Source organism: Petromyzon marinus, unplaced genomic scaffold (genome assembly GCF_048934315.1).
Source record: "Petromyzon marinus isolate PM22_M1 ecotype Great Lakes invasive population unplaced genomic scaffold, UKy_Petmar_22M1.pri1.0 PM_G_Scaffold_162, whole genome shotgun sequence".
NCBI classification, from domain to species: Eukaryota; Metazoa; Chordata; class Hyperoartia; order Petromyzontiformes; family Petromyzontidae; genus Petromyzon; species Petromyzon marinus.
The window spans coordinates 92,340-112,577 of record NW_027422720.1 but is presented as its reverse complement, the minus strand read 5'-3'; the positions used below and the strand labels follow the sequence as shown (position 1 = coordinate 112,577).

Sequence of the window (20,238 nt, the reverse complement as noted above, 5' to 3'; positions counted from 1 at the left end):
AATACTTATTAAATAGGCTTATTAAATAGACGTATTAAATAGACTTATTAAATAGGCTTATTAAATAGACTTATTAAATAGGCTTATTAAATAGGCATATTAAATAGGCGTATTAAATAGGCTTATTAAATAGACTTATTAAATAGCCTCATTAAATAGGCTTATTTTAGCAACTTAGGCTTATTAAATAGGCTTATTTCAGCAACTTAGGCTTATTAAATAGCGTTATTTCAGCAACTTAGACTTATTAAATAGGCTTATTCAGCAACTTAGGCTTATTAAACAGCCTTATTAAATAGGCTTATTTCAGCAACTTAGGCTTATTAAATAGGCTTATTTCAGCAACTTAGACTTATTAAATAGGCCTATTAAATAGGCTTATTAAATAGACTTATTAAATAGGCTCATTAAATACTTATTAAGTAGGCTTATTAACTAGACTTATTAAATAGACTTATTAAATAGGCTTATTAAATAGACTTATTAAATAGGCTTATTAAAAATGCTCATTAAATACTTATTAAATGTGTTTATTAAATAGGCGTATTAAAAAGGCTTATTAAATAGGCTTATTAAATATGCTTATTAAATAGACTTATTAAATATCCTCATTAAATAGGCTTATTTTAGCAACTTGGGCTTATTAAATAGGTTTATTTCAGCAACTTAGACTTATTAAAGAGCCTTATAAAATAGGCTTATTTCAGCAACTTAGGCTTATTAAATAAGCTTATTTCAGCAACTTATGCTTATTAAATAGCCTTATTAAACAGATTTATTTCAGCAACTTAGGCTTATTAAATAGCATTTTTAAATAGGTTTATTTCAGCAACTTAGACTTATTAAATATACCTTTTTAAATAGGCTTAGTTCAGAAACACAGGCTTATTAAATAGTCTTATTTCAGCAACTTAGGCTCATTAAATAGCCTTATTAAATAGGCTTATTTCAGCAACTTAGGCTTATTAAATAGGCTTATTTCAGCAACTTAGACTTATTAAATAGCCTTATTTCAGCAACTTAGGCTTATTAAATAGCCTTATTAAATAGGCTTATTTCAGCAACTTAGACTTATTAAATAGGTTTATTCAGCAACTTAGGCTTATTAAATAGGCTTATTCAGCAACTTAGGCTTATTAAATAGGCTTATTTCAGCAACTTAGGCGTATTAAATAGGCTCATTCAGAAACTTAGGCTTATTAAATAGGCTTATTTCAGCAACTTAGACTTATTAAATAGGCCTATTAAATAGACTGATTAAATAGGCTCATTAAATACTTATGAAATAGGCTTATTAAATAGACGTATTAAATAGGCTCAATAAAGAGGCTTATTAAATAGGCTTATTAAATAGGCTTATTAAATAGGCTCAATAAATAGGCTTATTAAATAGGCTTATTAAATAGGCCTATTAAATAGGCCTATTAAATAGACTTATTAAATAGGCTCAATAAATAGGCTTATTAAATAGGCTTATTAAATAGGCTTATTAAATAGGCTCAATAAATAGGCTTATTAAATAGGCTCAATAAATAGGCTTATTAAATAGGCTCATTAAATACTTATTAAATAGGCTTATTAAATAGGCTTATTAAATAGGCTTATTAAATAGGCTTATTAAATAGGCATATTAAATAGGCTTATTAAATAGGCTTATTAAATAGACTTATTAAATAGCCTCATTAAATAGGCTTATTTTAGCAACTTAGGCTTATTAAATAGGTTTATTTCAGCAACTTAGACTTATTAAATAGCCTTATTAAATAGGCTTATTTCAGCAACTCAGGCTTATTAAATAGGCTTATTTCAGCAACTTATGCTTATTAAATAGCCTCATTAAACAGGTTTATTTCAGCAGCTTAGGCTTATTAAATAGTATTTTTAAATAGGCTTAGTTCAGAAACTTAGGCTTATTAAATAGGCTTATTCAGCAACTTAGGCTTATTAAATAGGCTTATTTCAGCAACTTAGGCTTATTAAATAGGCTCATTCAGAAACTTAGGCTTATTAAATAGGCTTATTTCAGCAACTTAGACTTATTAAATAGGCCTATTAAATAGACTGATTAAATAGGCTCATTAAATACTTATGAAATAGGCTTATTAAATAGACTTATTAAATAGGCTCAATAAAGAGGCTTATTAAATACGCTTATTAAATTGGCTCAATAAATAGGCTTCTTAAATAGGCTTATTAAATAGGCTTATTAAATAGGCATATTAAATAGACTTATTAAATAGGCTCAATAAATAGGCTTATTAAATAGGCTCAATAAATAGGCTTATTAAATAGGCTCATTAAATACTTATTAAATAGGCTTATTAAATAGACTTATTAAATAGACTTATTAAATAGGCTTATTAAATAGACTTATTAAATAGGCTTATTAAAAAGGCTTATTAAATAGACTTAATACATAGGCTCATTAAATACTTATTAAATAGGTGTATTAAATAGGCGTATTAAATAGGCTTATTAAATAGGCTTATTAAATAGACTTATTAAATAGGCTTATTTCAGCAACTTATGCTTATTAAATAGCCTTATTAAACAGGTTTATTTCAGCAACTTAGGCTTATTAAATAGCATTTTTAAATAGGTTTATTTCAGCAACTTAGACTTATTAAATATACCTTTTTAAATAGGCTTAGTTCAGAAACACAGGCTTATTAAATGGTCTTATTTCAGCAACTTAGGCTCATTAAATAGCCTTATTAAATAGGCTTATTTCAGCAACTCAGGCTTATTAAATAGGCTTATTTCAGCAACTTATGCTTATTAAATAGCCTCATTAAACAGGTTTATTTCAGCAACTTAGGCTTATTAAATAGTATTTTAAATAGGCTTAGTTCAGAAACTTAGGCTTATTAAATAGGCTTATTTCAGCAACTTAGGCTCATTAAATAGCCTTATTAAATAGGCTTATTTCAGCAACTTAGGCTTATTAAATAGCCTTATTTCAGCAACTTAGGCTTATTAAATAGCCTTATTCAATAGGATTATTTCAGCAACTTAGACTTATTAAATAGGTTTATTCAGCAACTTAGGCTTATTAAATAGGCTTATTCAGCAACTTAGGCTTATTAAATAGGCTTATTTCAGCAACTTAGGCTTATTAAATAGGCTCATTCAGAAACTTAGGCTTATTAAATAGGCTTATTTCAGCAACTTAGACTTATTAAATAGGCCTATTAAATAGACTGATTAAATAGGCTAATTAAATACTTATGAAATAGGCTTATTAAATAGACTTATTAAATAGGCTCAATAAAGAGGCTTATTAAATAGGCGTATTAAATAGGCTTATTAAATAGGCTCAATAAATAGGCTTATTAAATAGGCTTATTAAATAGGCTTATTAAATAGGCCTATTAAATAGACTTATTAAATAGGCTCAATAAATAGGCTTATTAAATAGGCTTATTAAATAGGCTCAATAAATAGGCTTATTAAATAGGCTCAATAAATAGGCTTATTAAATAGGCTCATTAAATACTTATTAAATAGGCTTATTAAATAGACGTATTAAATAGACTTATTAAATAGGCTTATTAAATAGACTTATTAAATAGGCTTATTAAAAAGGCTCAATAAATAGGCTTATTAAATAGGCTCATTAAATACTTATTAAATAGGCTTATTAAATAGGCTTATTAAATAGGCTTATTAAATAGGCATATTAAATAGGCGTATTAAATAGGCTTATTAAATAGACTTATTAAATAGCCTCATTAAATAGGCTTATTTTAGCAACTTAGGCTTATTAAATAGGTTTATTTCAGCAACTTAGACTTATTAAATAGCCTTATTAAATAGGCTTATTTCAGCAACTCAGGCTTATTAAATAGGCTTATTTCAGCAACTTATGCTTATTAAATAGCCTCATTAAACAGGTTTATTTCAGCAACTTAGGCTTATTAAATAGTATTTTTAAATAGGCTTAGTTCAGAAACTTAGGCTTATTAAATAGGCTTATTCAGCAACTTAGGCTTATTAAATAGGCTTATTTCAGCAACTTAGGCTTATTAAATAGGCTCATTCAGAAACTTAGGCTTATTAAATAGGCTTATTTCAGCAACTTAGACTTATTAAATAGGCCTATTAAATAGACTGAATAAATAGGCTCATTAAATACTTATGAAATAGGCTTATTAAATAGACTTATTAAATAGGCTCAATAAAGAGGCTTATTAAATAGGCTTATTAAATTGGCTTATTAAATAGGCTCAATAAATAGGCTTATTAAATAGGCTTATTAAATAGGCTTATTAAATAGGCATATTAAATAGACTTATTAAATAGGCTCAATAAATAGGCTTATTAAATAGGCTCAATAAATAGGCTTATTAAATAGGCTCATTAAATACTTATTAAATAGGCTTATTAAATAGACTTATTAAATAGGCTTATTAAAAAGGCTTATTAAATAGACTTAATACATAGGCTCATTAAATACTTATTAAATAGGTGTATTAAATAGGCGTATTAAATAGGCTTATTAAATAGGCTTATTAAATAGACGTATTAAATAGCCTCATTAAATAGGCTTATTTTAGCAACTTAGGCTTATTAAATAGGTTTATTTCAGCAACTTAGACTTATTAAATAGCCTTATTAAATAGGCTTATTTCAGCAACTCAGGCTTATTAAATAGGCTTATTTCAGCAACTTATGCTTATTAAATAGCCTCATTAAACAGGTTTATTTCAGCAACTTAGGCTTATTAAATAGTATTTTAAATAGGCTTAGTTCAGAAACTTAGGCTTATTAAATAGGCTTATTTCAGCAACTTAGGCTCATTAAATAGCCTTATTAAATAGGCTTATTTCAGCAACTTAGGCTTATTAAATAGCCTTATTTCAGCAACTTAGGCTTATTAAATAGCCTTATTCAATAGGCTTATTTCAGCAACTTAGACTTATTAAATAGGTTTATTCAGCAACTTAGGCTTATTAAATAGGCTTATTCAGCAACTTAGGCTTATTAAATAGGCTTATTTCAGCAACTTAGGCTTATTAAATAGGCTCATTCAGAAACTTAGGCTTATTAAATAGGCTTATTTCAGCAACTTAGACTTATTAAATAGGCCTATTAAATAGACTGATTAAATAGGCTAATTAAATACTTATGAAATAGGCTTATTAAATAGACTTATTAAATAGGCCCAATAAAGAGGCTTATTAAATAGGCGTATTAAATAGGCTTATTAAATAGGCTCAATAAATAGGCTTATTAAATAGGCTTATTAAATAGGCTTATTAAATAGGCCTATTAAATAGACTTATTAAATAGGCTCAATAAATAGGCTAATTAAATAGGCTTATTAAATAGGCTTATTAAATAGGCTCAATAAATAGGCTTATTAAATAGGCTCAATAAATAGGCTTATTAAATAGGCTCATTAAATACTTATTAAATAGGCTTATTAAATAGACGTATTAAATAGACTTATTAAATAGGCTTATTAAATAGACTTATTAAATAGGCTTATTAAAAAGGCTTATTAAATAGACTTAATGCATAGGCTCATTAAATACTTATTAAATAGGTGTATTAAATAGGTGTATTAAATAGGCTTATTAAATAGGCTTATTAAATAGACTTATTAAATAGCCTCATTAAATAGGCTTATTTTAGCAACTTAGGCTTATTAAATAGGTTTATTTCAGCAACTTAGACTTATTAAATAGCCTTATTAAATAGGCTTATTTCAGCAACTCAGGCTTATTAAATAGGCTTATTTCAGCAACTTATGCTTATTAAATAGCCTTATTAAACAGGTTTATTTCAGCAACTTAGGCTTATTAAATAGTATTTTTAAATAGGCTTAGTTCAGAAACTTAGGCTTATTAAATAGCCTTATTAAATAGGCTTATTTCAGCAACTTAGACTCATTAAATAGCCTTATTAAATAGGCTTTTTTCAGCAACTTAGGCTCATTAAATAGCCTTATTAAATAGGCTTATTTCAGCAACTTAGGCTTATTAAATAGCCTTATTAAATAGGCTTATTTTAGCAACTTAGACTTATTAAATCGACTTATTAAATAGACATTTCAGCAACTTAGGCTCATTAAATATGCTTATGAAATATGCTTATTTCTGCAACTTAGACTTATTAGATAGGCCTATTAAATAGGCTTATTTTAGCAACTTAGGCTTATTAAATATGCTTATTTAAGCAAATTAGGCGTATTAAATAGCATTATTAAATAGGTTTATTTCTGCAACTTAGACTTATTAAATAGCCTTATTAAATAGGCTTATTTCAGCAACTTAGGCTTATTAAATAGGCTTATTTCAGCAACTTATGCTTATTAAATAGCCTTATTAAACAGGTTTATTTCTAGAAATTTAGGCTTATTAAATAGCATTTTTAAATAGGTATTTTCAGCAACTTAGACTTATTAAATAGACCTTTTTTATATAGGCTTAGTTCACCAACGTAGGCTTATTAAATAGGCTTATTCAGCAACTTAGGCTTATTAAATAGCCTATTTAAATAGGCTTATTTCAGCAACTTAGGCTTATTAAATAGGCTTATTTCAGCAACTGAGACATATTAAAAAGGCTTATTTCAGCAACTTAGGCTTATGAAATAGGCTTATTCAGCAACTTAGGCTTATTAAATAGGCTTATTTCAGCAACTTATGCTTATTAAATAGCCTTATTAAACAGGTTTATTTCAGCAACTTAGGCTTATTAAATAGCATTTTTAAATAGGTTTATTTCAGCAACTTAGACTTATTAAATAAACCTTTTTAAATAGGCTTAGTTCAGAAACTTAGGCTTATTAAGTAGGCTTATTTCAGCAACTTAGGCTCATTAAATAGCCTTATTAAATAGGCTTATTTCAGCAACTTAAGCTTATTAAATAGGCTTATTTCAGCAACTTAAACTTATTAAATAGCCTTATTTCAGCAACTTAGGCTTATTAAATACCCTTATTTCAGCAACTTAGACTTATTAAATAGGCTTATTCAGCAACTTAGGCTTATTAAATAGCCTTATTAAATAGGCTTATTTCAGCAACTTAGACTTATTAAATAGGTTTATTCAGCAACTTAGGCTTATTAAATAGGCTTATTCAGCAACTTAGGCTTATTAAATAGGCTTATTTCAGCAACTTAGGCTTATTAAATATGCTCATTCAGCAACTTGGGCTTATTAAATAGCCTAATTAAATAGGCTTATTTCAGCAACTTAGACTTATTAAATAGGCCTATTAAATAGGCTTATTAAATAGACTTATTAAATAGGCTCATTAAATACTTATTAAGTAGGCTTATTAACTAGACATATTAAATAGACTTATTAAATAGGCTTATTAAATAGACTTTTTAAATAGGCTGATTAAAAATGATCATTAAATACTTATTAAATGTGTTTATTAAATAGGCGTATTAAATAGGCTTATTAAATAGACTTATTAAAGAGCCTTATTAAATAGGCTTATTTCAGCAACTTAGGCTTATTAAATAAGCTGATTTCAGCAACTTATGCTTATTAAATAGCCTTATTAAACAGGTTTATTTCAGCAACTTAGGCTTATTAAATAGCATTTTTAAATAGGTTTATTTCAGCAACTTAGACTTATTAAATATACCTTTTTAAATAGGCTTAGTTCAGAAACTCAGGCTTATTAAATAGTCTTATTTCAGAAACTTAGGCTCATTAAATAGCCTTATTAAATAGGCTTATTTCAGCAACTTAGGCTTATTAAATAGGCTTATTTCAGCAACTTATACTTATTAAATAATCTTATTTCAGCAACTTAGGCTTATTAAATAGCCTTATTTCAGAAACTTAGACTTATTAAATAGGCTTATTCAGCAACTTAGGCTTATTAAATAGCCTTATTAAATAGGCTTATTTCAGCAAATTAGACTTATTAAATAGGTTTATTCAGCAACTTAGGCTCATTAAATAGGCTTATTCAGCAACTTAGGCTTATTAAATAGGCTTATTTCAGCAACTTATACTTATTAAATAATCTTATTTCAGCAACTTAGGCTTATTAAATAGCCTTATTTCAGAAACTTAGACTTATTAAATAGGCTTATTCAGCAACTTAGGCTTATTAAATAGCCTTATTAAATAGGCTTATTTCAGCAAATTAGACTTATTAAATAGGTTTATTCAGCAACTTAGGCTCATTAAATAGGCTTATTCAGCAACTTAGGCTTATTTAATAGGCTTATTTCAGCAACTTAGGCTTATTAAATAGGCTCATTCAGAAACTTAGGCTTATTAAATAGGCTTATTTCAGCAACTTAGACTTATTCAATAGGCCTATTAAATAGGCTTATTAAATAGGCTTATTTCAGCAACTTAGACTTATTAAAAAGGCCTATTAAATAGGCTTATTAAATAGACTTATTAAATAGGCTCATTAAATAGGCTTATTAAATAGGCTTATTAAATAGACTTATTAAATAGGCTCAATAAATAGGCTTATTAAATAGGCTTATTAAATAGGCTTATTAAATAGACTTATTAAATCGGCTTATTAAATAGGCTTATTAAAAAGGCTTATTAAATAGACTTATTAAATAGGCTCATTAAATACTTATTAAATAGGCTTATTAAATAGACTTATTAAATATGCTTATTAAAAAGGCTTATTAAATAGACTTATTAAATAGGCTCATTAAATACTTATTAAATATGTTTATTAAATAGGCGTATTAAATAGGCTTATTAAATAGACTTATTAAATAGGCTTATTAAATAGACTTTTTAAATAGGCTTATTAAAAATGCTCATTAAATACTTATTAAATGTGTTTATTAAATAGGCGTATTAAATAGGCTTATTAAATAGGCTTATTATATAGGCTTATTAAATAGACTTATTAAAGAGCCTTATTAAATAGGCTTATTTCAGCAACTTATGCTTATTAAATAGCCTTATTAAACAGGTTTATTTCAGCAACTTAGGCTTATTAAATAGCATTTTAAATAGGTTTATTTCAGCAACTTAGACTTATTAAATATACCTTTTTAAATAGGCTTAGTTCAGAAACTCAGGCTTATTAAATAGTCTTATTTCAGCAACTTAGGCTCATTAAATAGCCTTATTAAATAGGCTTATTTCAGCAACTTAGGCTTATTAAATAGGCTTATTTCAGCAACTTAGACTTATTAAATAGCCTTATTTCAGCAACTTAGGCTTATTAAATAGCCTTATTTCAGAAACTTAGACTTATTAAATAGGCTTATTCAGCAACTTAGGCTTATTAAATAGCCTTATTAAATAGGCTTATTTCAGCAACTTAGACTTATTAAATAGGTTTATTCAGCAACTTAGGCTTATTAAATAGGCTTATTCAGCAACTTAGGCTTATTAAATAGGCTTATTTCAGCAACTTAGGCTTATTAAATAGGCTCATTCAGAAACTTAGGCTTATTAAATAGGCTTATTTCAGCAACTTAGACTTATTAAATAGGCCTATTAAATAGACTGATTAAATAGGCTCATTAAATACTTATTAAATAGGCTTATTAAATAGACTTATTAAATAGGCTCAATAAAGAGGCTTATTAAATAGGCTTATTAAATAGACTTATTAAATTGGCTCAATAAATAGGCTTATTAAATAGGCTTATTAAATACGCTCATTAAATAGGCGTATTAAATAGACTTATTAAATAGGCTCAATAAATAGGCTTATTAAATAGGCTTATTAAATAGTCTTATTAAATAGGCTCAATAAATAGGCTTATTAAATAGGCTCAATAAATAGGCTTATTAAATAGGCTCATTAAATACTTATTAAATAGGCTTATTAAAATGGCTTATTAAATAGACTTAATACATAGGCTCATTAAATACTTATTAAATAGGTGTATTAAATAGGCGTATTAAATAAGCTTATTAATAGGCATATTAAATAGGCTTATTAAATAGGCTTATTAAATATACTTATTAAATAGGCTTATTAAAAAGGCTTATTAAATAGACTTAATACATAGGCTCATTAAATACTTATTAAATAGGTGTATTAAATAGGCATATTAAATAGGCTTATTAATAGGCGTATTAAATAGGCTTATTAAATAGGCTTATCAAATAGACTTATTAAATAGCCTCATAAAATAGGCTTATTTTAGCAACTCAGGCTTATTAAATAGGCTTATTTTAGCAACTTATGCTTATTAAATAGCCTTATTAAACAGGTTTATTTCAGCAACTTAGGCTTATTAAATAGTATTTTTAAATAGGCTTAGTTCAGAAACTTAGGCTTAGTAAATAGGCTTATTTCAGCAACTTAGGCTCATTAAATAGCCTTATTAAATAGGCTTTTTTCAGCAACTTAGGCTCATTAAATAGCCTTATTAAATAGGCTTATTTCAGCAACTTAGGCTTATTAAATAGCCTTATTAAATAGGCTTATTTTAGCAACTTAGACTTATTAAACCGACTTATTAAATAGACATTTCAGCAACTTAGGCTCATTAAATATGCTTATGAAATATGCTTATTTCTGCAACTTAGACTTATTAGATAGGCCTATTAAATAGGCTTATTTTAGCAACTTAGGCTTATTAAATATGCTTATTTAAGCAAATTAGGCGTATTAAATAGCATTATTAAATAGGTTCATTTCTGCAACTTAGACTTATTAAATAGCCTTATTAAATAGGCTTATTTCAGCAACTTAGGCTTATTAAATAGGCTTATTTCAGCAACTTATGCTTATTAAATAGCCTTATTAAACAGTTTCATTTCTAGCAATTTAGGCTTATTAAATAGCATTTTTAAATAGGTTTTTTTCAGCAACTTAGACTTATTAAATAGACCTTTTTATATAGGCTTAGTTCACCAACGTAGGCTTATTAAATAGGCTTATTTCAGCAACTTAGGCTTATTAAATAGCCTTATTTCAGCAACTTAGACTTATTAAATAGGCTTATTCAGCAACTTAGGCTTATTAAATAGCCTATTTAAATAGGCTTATTTCAGCAACTTAGGCTTATTAAATAGGCTTATTTCAGCAACTGAGACATATTAAAAAGGCTTATTTCAGCAACTTAGGCTTATGAAATAGGCTTATTCAGCAACTTAGGCTTATTAAATAGGCTTATTTCAGCAACTTATGCTTATTAAATAGCCTTATTAAACAGGTTTATTTCAGCAACTTAGGCTTATTTAAATAGCATTTTTAAATAGGTTTATTTCAGCAACTTAGACTTATTAAATATACCTTTTTAAATAGGCTTAGTTCAGCAACTTAGCCTTATGAAATAGGCTTATTTCAGCAACTTAGGCTTATTAAATAGGCTTATTTCAGCAACTTATGCTTATTAAATAGCCTTATTAAACAGGTTTATTTCTAGAAATTTAGGCTTATTAAATAGCATTTTTAAATAGGTATTTTCAGCAACTTAGACTTATTAAATAGACCTTTTTTATATAGGCTTAGTTCACCAACGTAGGCTTATTAAATAGGCTTATTCAGCAACTTAGGCTTATTAAATAGCCTATTTAAATAGGCTTATTTCAGCAACTTAGGCTTATTAAATAGGCTTATTTCAGCAACTGAGACATATTAAAAAGGCTTATTTCAGCAACTTAGGCTTATGAAATAGGCTTATTCAGCAACTTAGGCTTATTAAATAGGCTTATTTCAGCAACTTATGCTTATTAAATAGCCTTATTAAACAGGTTTATTTCAGCAACTTAGGCTTATTAAATAGCATTTTTAAATAGGTTTATTTCAGCAACTTAGACTTATTAAATAAACCTTTTTAAATAGGCTTAGTTCAGAAACTTAGGCTTATTAAGTAGGCTTATTTCAGCAACTTAGGCTCATTAAATAGCCTTATTAAATAGGCTTATTTCAGCAACTTAAGCTTATTAAATAGGCTTATTTCAGCAACTTAAACTTATTAAATAGCCTTATTTCAGCAACTTAGGCTTATTAAATACCCTTATTTCAGCAACTTAGACTTATTAAATAGGCTTATTCAGCAACTTAGGCTTATTAAATAGCCTTATTAAATAGGCTTATTTCAGCAACTTAGACTTATTAAATAGGTTTATTCAGCAACTTAGGCTTATTAAATAGGCTTATTCAGCAACTTAGGCTTATTAAATAGGCTTATTTCAGCAACTTAGGCTTATTAAATATGCTCATTCAGCAACTTGGGCTTATTAAATAGCCTAATTAAATAGGCTTATTTCAGCAACTTAGACTTATTAAATAGGCCTATTAAATAGGCTTATTAAATAGACTTATTAAATAGGCTCATTAAATACTTATTAAGTAGGCTTATTAACTAGACATATTAAATAGACTTATTAAATAGGCTTATTAAATAGACTTTTTAAATAGGCTGATTAAAAATGATCATTAAATACTTATTAAATGTGTTTATTAAATAGGCGTATTAAATAGGCTTATTAAATAGACTTATTAAAGAGCCTTATTAAATAGGCTTATTTCAGCAACTTAGGCTTATTAAATAAGCTGATTTCAGCAACTTATGCTTATTAAATAGCCTTATTAAACAGGTTTATTTCAGCAACTTAGGCTTATTAAATAGCATTTTTAAATAGGTTTATTTCAGCAACTTAGACTTATTAAATATACCTTTTTAAATAGGCTTAGTTCAGAAACTCAGGCTTATTAAATAGTCTTATTTCAGAAACTTAGGCTCATTAAATAGCCTTATTAAATAGGCTTATTTCAGCAACTTAGGCTTATTAAATAGGCTTATTTCAGCAACTTATACTTATTAAATAATCTTATTTCAGCAACTTAGGCTTATTAAATAGCCTTATTTCAGAAACTTAGACTTATTAAATAGGCTTATTCAGCAACTTAGGCTTATTAAATAGCCTTATTAAATAGGCTTATTTCAGCAAATTAGACTTATTAAATAGGTTTATTCAGCAACTTAGGCTCATTAAATAGGCTTATTCAGCAACTTAGGCTTATTAAATAGGCTTATTTCAGCAACTTATACTTATTAAATAATCTTATTTCAGCAACTTAGGCTTATTAAATAGCCTTATTTCAGAAACTTAGACTTATTAAATAGGCTTATTCAGCAACTTAGGCTTATTAAATAGCCTTATTAAATAGGCTTATTTCAGCAAATTAGACTTATTAAATAGGTTTATTCAGCAACTTAGGCTCATTAAATAGGCTTATTCAGCAACTTAGGCTTATTTAATAGGCTTATTTCAGCAACTTAGGCTTATTAAATAGGCTCATTCAGAAACTTAGGCTTATTAAATAGGCTTATTTCAGCAACTTAGACTTATTCAATAGGCCTATTAAATAGGCTTATTAAATAGGCTTATTTCAGCAACTTAGACTTATTAAAAAGGCCTATTAAATAGGCTTATTAAATAGACTTATTAAATAGGCTCATTAAATAGGCTTATTAAATAGGCTTATTAAATAGACTTATTAAATAGGCTCAATAAATAGGCTTATTAAATAGGCTTATTAAATAGGCTTATTAAATAGACTTATTAAATCGGCTTATTAAATAGGCTTATTAAAAAGGCTTATTAAATAGACTTATTAAATAGGCTCATTAAATACTTATTAAATAGGCTTATTAAATAGACTTATTAAATATGCTTATTAAAAAGGCTTATTAAATAGACTTATTAAATAGGCTCATTAAATACTTATTAAATATGTTTATTAAATAGGCGTATTAAATAGGCTTATTAAATAGACTTATTAAATAGGCTTATTAAATAGACTTTTTAAATAGGCTTATTAAAAATGCTCATTAAATACTTATTAAATGTGTTTATTAAATAGGCGTATTAAATAGGCTTATTAAATAGGCTTATTATATAGGCTTATTAAATAGACTTATTAAAGAGCCTTATTAAATAGGCTTATTTCAGCAACTTATGCTTATTAAATAGCCTTATTAAACAGGTTTATTTCAGCAACTTAGGCTTATTAAATAGCATTTTAAATAGGTTTATTTCAGCAACTTAGACTTATTAAATATACCTTTTTAAATAGGCTTAGTTCAGAAACTCAGGCTTATTAAATAGTCTTATTTCAGCAACTTAGGCTCATTAAATAGCCTTATTAAATAGGCTTATTTCAGCAACTTAGGCTTATTAAATAGGCTTATTTCAGCAACTTAGACTTATTAAATAGCCTTATTTCAGCAACTTAGGCTTATTAAATAGCCTTATTTCAGAAACTTAGACTTATTAAATAGGCTTATTCAGCAACTTAGGCTTATTAAATAGCCTTATTAAATAGGCTTATTTCAGCAACTTAGACTTATTAAATAGGTTTATTCAGCAACTTAGGCTTATTAAATAGGCTTATTCAGCAACTTAGGCTTATTAAATAGGCTTATTTCAGCAACTTAGGCTTATTAAATAGGCTCATTCAGAAACTTAGGCTTATTAAATAGGCTTATTTCAGCAACTTAGACTTATTAAATAGGCCTATTAAATAGACTGATTAAATAGGCTCATTAAATACTTATTAAATAGGCTTATTAAATAGACTTATTAAATAGGCTCAATAAAGAGGCTTATTAAATAGGCTTATTAAATAGACTTATTAAATTGGCTCAATAAATAGGCTTATTAAATAGGCTTATTAAATACGCTCATTAAATAGGCGTATTAAATAGACTTATTAAATAGGCTCAATAAATAGGCTTATTAAATAGGCTTATTAAATAGTCTTATTAAATAGGCTCAATAAATAGGCTTATTAAATAGGCTCAATAAATAGGCTTATTAAATAGGCTCATTAAATACTTATTAAATAGGCTTATTAAAATGGCTTATTAAATAGACTTAATACATAGGCTCATTAAATACTTATTAAATAGGTGTATTAAATAGGCGTATTAAATAAGCTTATTAATAGGCATATTAAATAGGCTTATTAAATAGGCTTATTAAATATACTTATTAAATAGGCTTATTAAAAAGGCTTATTAAATAGACTTAATACATAGGCTCATTAAATACTTATTAAATAGGTGTATTAAATAGGCATATTAAATAGGCTTATTAATAGGCGTATTAAATAGGCTTATTAAATAGGCTTATCAAATAGACTTATTAAATAGCCTCATAAAATAGGCTTATTTTAGCAACTCAGGCTTATTAAATAGGCTTATTTTAGCAACTTATGCTTATTAAATAGCCTTATTAAACAGGTTTATTTCAGCAACTTAGGCTTATTAAATAGTATTTTTAAATAGGCTTAGTTCAGAAACTTAGGCTTAGTAAATAGGCTTATTTCAGCAACTTAGGCTCATTAAATAGCCTTATTAAATAGGCTTTTTTCAGCAACTTAGGCTCATTAAATAGCCTTATTAAATAGGCTTATTTCAGCAACTTAGGCTTATTAAATAGCCTTATTAAATAGGCTTATTTTAGCAACTTAGACTTATTAAACCGACTTATTAAATAGACATTTCAGCAACTTAGGCTCATTAAATATGCTTATGAAATATGCTTATTTCTGCAACTTAGACTTATTAGATAGGCCTATTAAATAGGCTTATTTTAGCAACTTAGGCTTATTAAATATGCTTATTTAAGCAAATTAGGCGTATTAAATAGCATTATTAAATAGGTTCATTTCTGCAACTTAGACTTATTAAATAGCCTTATTAAATAGGCTTATTTCAGCAACTTAGGCTTATTAAATAGGCTTATTTCAGCAACTTATGCTTATTAAATAGCCTTATTAAACAGTTTCATTTCTAGCAATTTAGGCTTATTAAATAGCATTTTTAAATAGTTTTTTTTCAGCAACTTAGACTTATTAAATAGACCTTTTTATATAGGCTTAGTTCACCAACGTAGGCTTATTAAATAGGCTTATTTCAGCAACTTAGGCTTATTAAATAGCCTTATTTCAGCAACTTAGACTTATTAAATAGGCTTATTCAGCAACTTAGGCTTATTAAATAGCCTATTTAAATAGGCTTATTTCAGCAACTTAGGCTTATTAAATAGGCTTATTTCAGCAACTGAGACATATTAAAAAGGCTTATTTCAGCAACTTAGGCTTATGAAATAGGCTTATTCAGCAACTTAGGCTTATTAAATAGGCTTATTTCAGCAACTTATGCTTATTAAATAGCCTTATTAAACAGGTTTATTTCAGCAACTTAGGCTTATTTAAATAGCATTTTTAAATAGGTTTATTTCAGCAACTTAGACTTATTAAATATACCTTTTTAAATAGGCTTAGTTCAGCAACTTAGGCTTATTAAATAGCCTTATTTCAGCAACTTAGACTTATTAAATAGTCTTATTTCAGCAACTTAGGCTTATTAAATAGCCTTATTAAATAGGCTTATTTCAGCAACTTAGGCTTATTAAATAGGCTTATTTCAGCAACTTAGACTTATTAAATAGTCTTATTTCAGCAACTTAGGCTTATTAAATAGCCTTATTTCAGAAACTTAGACTTATTAAATAGGCTTATTCAGCAACTTAGGCTTATTAAATAGCCTTATTAAATAGGCTTATTTCAGCAAATTAGACTTATTAAATAGGTTTATTCAGCAACTTAGGCTCATTAAATAGGCTTATTCAGCAACTTAGGCTTATTTAATAGGCTTATTTCAGCAACTTAGGCTTATTAAATAGGCTCATTCAGAAACGTAGGCTTATTAAATAGGCTTATTTCAGCAACTTAGACTTATTCAATAGGCCTATTAAATAGGCTTATTAAATAGGCTTATTTCAGCAACTTAGACTTATTAAAAAGGCCTATTAAATAGGCTTATTAAATAGACTTATTAAATAGGCTCATTAAATAGGCTTATTAAATAGGCTTATTAAATAGACTTATTAAATAGGCTCAATAAATAGGCTTATTAAATAGGCTTATTAAATAGGCTTATTAAATAGACTTATTAAATCGGCTTATTAAATAGGCTTATTAAAAAGGCTTATTAAATAGACTTATTAAATAGGCTCATTAAATACTTATTAAATAGGCTTATTAAATAGACTTATTAAATATGCTTATTAAAAAGGCTTATTAAATAGACTTATTAAATAGGCTCATTAAATACTTATTAAATATGTTTATTAAATAGGCGTATTAAATAGGCTTATTAAATAGACTTATTAAATAGGCTTATTAAATAGACTTTTTAAATAGGCTTATTAAAAATGCTCATTAAATACTTATTAAATGTGTTTATTAAATAGGCGTATTAAATAGGCTTATTAAATAGGCTTATTATATAGGCTTATTAAATAGACTTATTAAAGAGCCTTATTAAATAGGCTTATTTCAGCAACTTATGCTTATTAAATAGCCTTATTAAACAGGTTTATTTCAGCAACTTAGGCTTATTAAATAGCATTTTAAATAGGTTTATTTCAGCAACTTAGACTTATTAAATATACCTTTTTAAATAGGCTTAGTTCAGAAACTCAGGCTTATTAAATAGTCTTATTTCAGCAACTTAGGCTCATTAAATAGCCTTATTAAATAGGCTTATTTCAGCAACTTAGGCTTATTAAATAGGCTTATTTCAGCAACTTAGACTTATTAAATAGCCTTATTTCAGCAACTTAGGCTTATTAAATAGCCTTATTTCAGAAACTTAGACTTATTAAATAGGCTTATTCAGCAACTTAGGCTTATTAAATAGCCTTATTAAATAGGCTTATTTCAGCAACTTAGACTTATTAAATAGGTTTATTCAGCAACTTAGGCTTATTAAATAGGCTTATTCAGCAACTTAGGCTTATTAAATAGGCTTATTTCAGCAACTTAGGCTTATTAAATAGGCTCATTCAGAAACTTAGGCTTATTAAATAGGCTTATTCAGCAACTTAGGCTTATTAAATAGCCTTATTAAATAGGCTTATTTCAGCAACTTAGACTTATTAAATAGGTTTATTCAGCAACTTAGGCTTATTAAATAGGCTTATTCAGCAACTTAGGCTTATTAAATAGGCTTATTTCAGCAACTTAGGCTTATTAAATAGGCTCATTCAGAAACTTAGGCTTATTAAATAGGCTTATTTCAGCAACTTAGACTTATTAAATAGGCCTATTAAATAGACTGATTAAATAGGCTCATTAAATACTTATTAAATAGGCTTATTAAATAGACTTATTAAATAGGCTCAATAAAGAGGCTTATTAAATAGGCTTATTAAATAGACTTATTAAATTGGCTCAATAAATAGGCTTATTAAATAGGCTTATTAAATACGCTCATTAAATAGGCGTATTAAATAGACTTATTAAATAGGCTCAATAAATAGGCTTATTAAATAGGCTTATTAAATAGTCTTATTAAATAGGCTCAATAAATAGGCTTATTAAATAGGCTCAATAAATAGGCTTATTAAATAGGCTCATTAAATACTTATTAAATAGGCTTATTAAAATGGCTTATTAAATAGACTTAATACATAGGCTCATTAAATACTTATTAAATAGGTGTATTAAATAGGCGTATTAAATAAGCTTATTAATAGGCATATTAAATAGGCTTATTAAATAGGCTTATTAAATAGACTTATTAAATAGGCTTATTAAAAAGGCTTATTAAATAGACTTAATACATAGGCTCATTAAATACTTATTAAATAGGTGTATTAAATAGGCATATTAAATAGGCTTATTAATAGGCGTATTAAATAGGCTTATTAAATAGGCTTATCAAATAGACTTATTAAATAGCCTCATTAAATAGGCTTATTTTAGCAACTCAGGCTTATTAAATAGGCTTATTTTAGCAACTTATGCTTATTAAATAGCCTTATTAAACAGGTTTATTTCAGCAACTTAGGCTTATTAAATAGTATTTTTAAATAGGCTTAGTTCAGAAACTTAGGCTTAGTAAATAGGCTTATTTCAGCAACTTAGGCTCATTAAATAGCCTTATTAAATAGGCTTTTTTCAGCAACTTAGGCTCATTAAATAGCCTTATTAAATAGGCTTATTTCAGCAACTTAGGCTTATTAAATAGCCTTATTAAATAGGCTTATTTTAGCAACTTAGACTTATTAAACCGACTTATTAAATAGACATTTCAGCAACTTAGGCTCATTAAATATGCTTATGAAATATGCTTATTTCTGCAACTTAGACTTATTAGATAGGCCTATTAAATAGGCTTATTTTAGCAACTTAGGCTTATTAAATATGCTTATTTAAGCAAATTAGGCGTATTAAATAGCATTATTAAATAGGTTCATTTCTGCAACTTAGACTTATTAAATAGCCTTATTAAATAGGCTTATTTCAGCAACTTAGGCTTATTAAATAGGCTTATTTCAGCAACTTATGCTTATTAAATAGCCTTATTAAACAGTTTCATTTCTAGCAATTTAGGCTTATTAAATAGCATTTTTAAATAGGTTTTTTTCAGCAACTTAGACTTATTAAATAGACCTTTTTATATAGGCTTAGTTCACCAACGTAGGCTTATTAAATAGGCTTATTTCAGCAACTTAGGCTTATTAAATAGCCTTATTTCAGCAACTTAGACTTATTAAATAGGCTTATTCAGCAACTTAGGCTTATTAAATAGCCTATTTAAATAGGCTTATTTCAGCAACTTAGGCTTATTAAATAGGCTTATTTCAGCAACTGAGACATATTAAAAAGGCTTATTTCAGCAACTTAGGCTTATGAAATAGGCTTATTCAGCAACTTAGGCTTATTAAATAGGCTTATTTCAGCAACTTATGCTTATTAAATAGCCTTATTAAACAGGTTTATTTCAGCAACTTAGGCTTATTAAATAGCATTTTTAAATAGGTTTATTTCAGCAACTTAGACTTATTAAATATACCTTTTTAAATAGGCTTAGTTCAGCAACTTAGGCTTATTAAATAGCCTTATTTCAGCAACTTAGACTTATTAAATAGTCTTATTTCAGCAACTTAGGCTTATTAAATAGCCTTATTAAATAGGCTTATTTCAGCAACTTAGGCTTATTAAATAGGCTTATTTCAGCAACTTAGACTTATTAAATAGTCTTATTTCAGCAACTTAGGCTTATTAAATAGCCTTATTTCAGAAACTTAGACTTATTAAATAGGCTTATTCAGCAACTTAGGCTTATTAAATAGCCTTATTAAATAGGCTTATTTCAGCAAATTAGACTTATTAAATAGGTTTATTCAGCAACTTAGGCTCATTAAATAGGCTTATTCAGCAACTTAGGCTTATTTAATAGGCTTATTTCAGCAACTTAGGCTTATTAAATAGGCTCATTCAGAAACGTAGGCTTATTAA

At 26.8% G+C, this 20,238-nt stretch overlaps 1 protein-coding gene across 1 annotated transcript in view; it reads right to left on the bottom strand.

Annotated features, from left to right (window-relative positions):
- LOC142910916 (uncharacterized) overlaps nucleotides 1-20,238 on the bottom strand; it is an 84,441-nt gene that overhangs the window by 51,031 nt on the left and 13,172 nt on the right. The window lies entirely within an intron of this gene.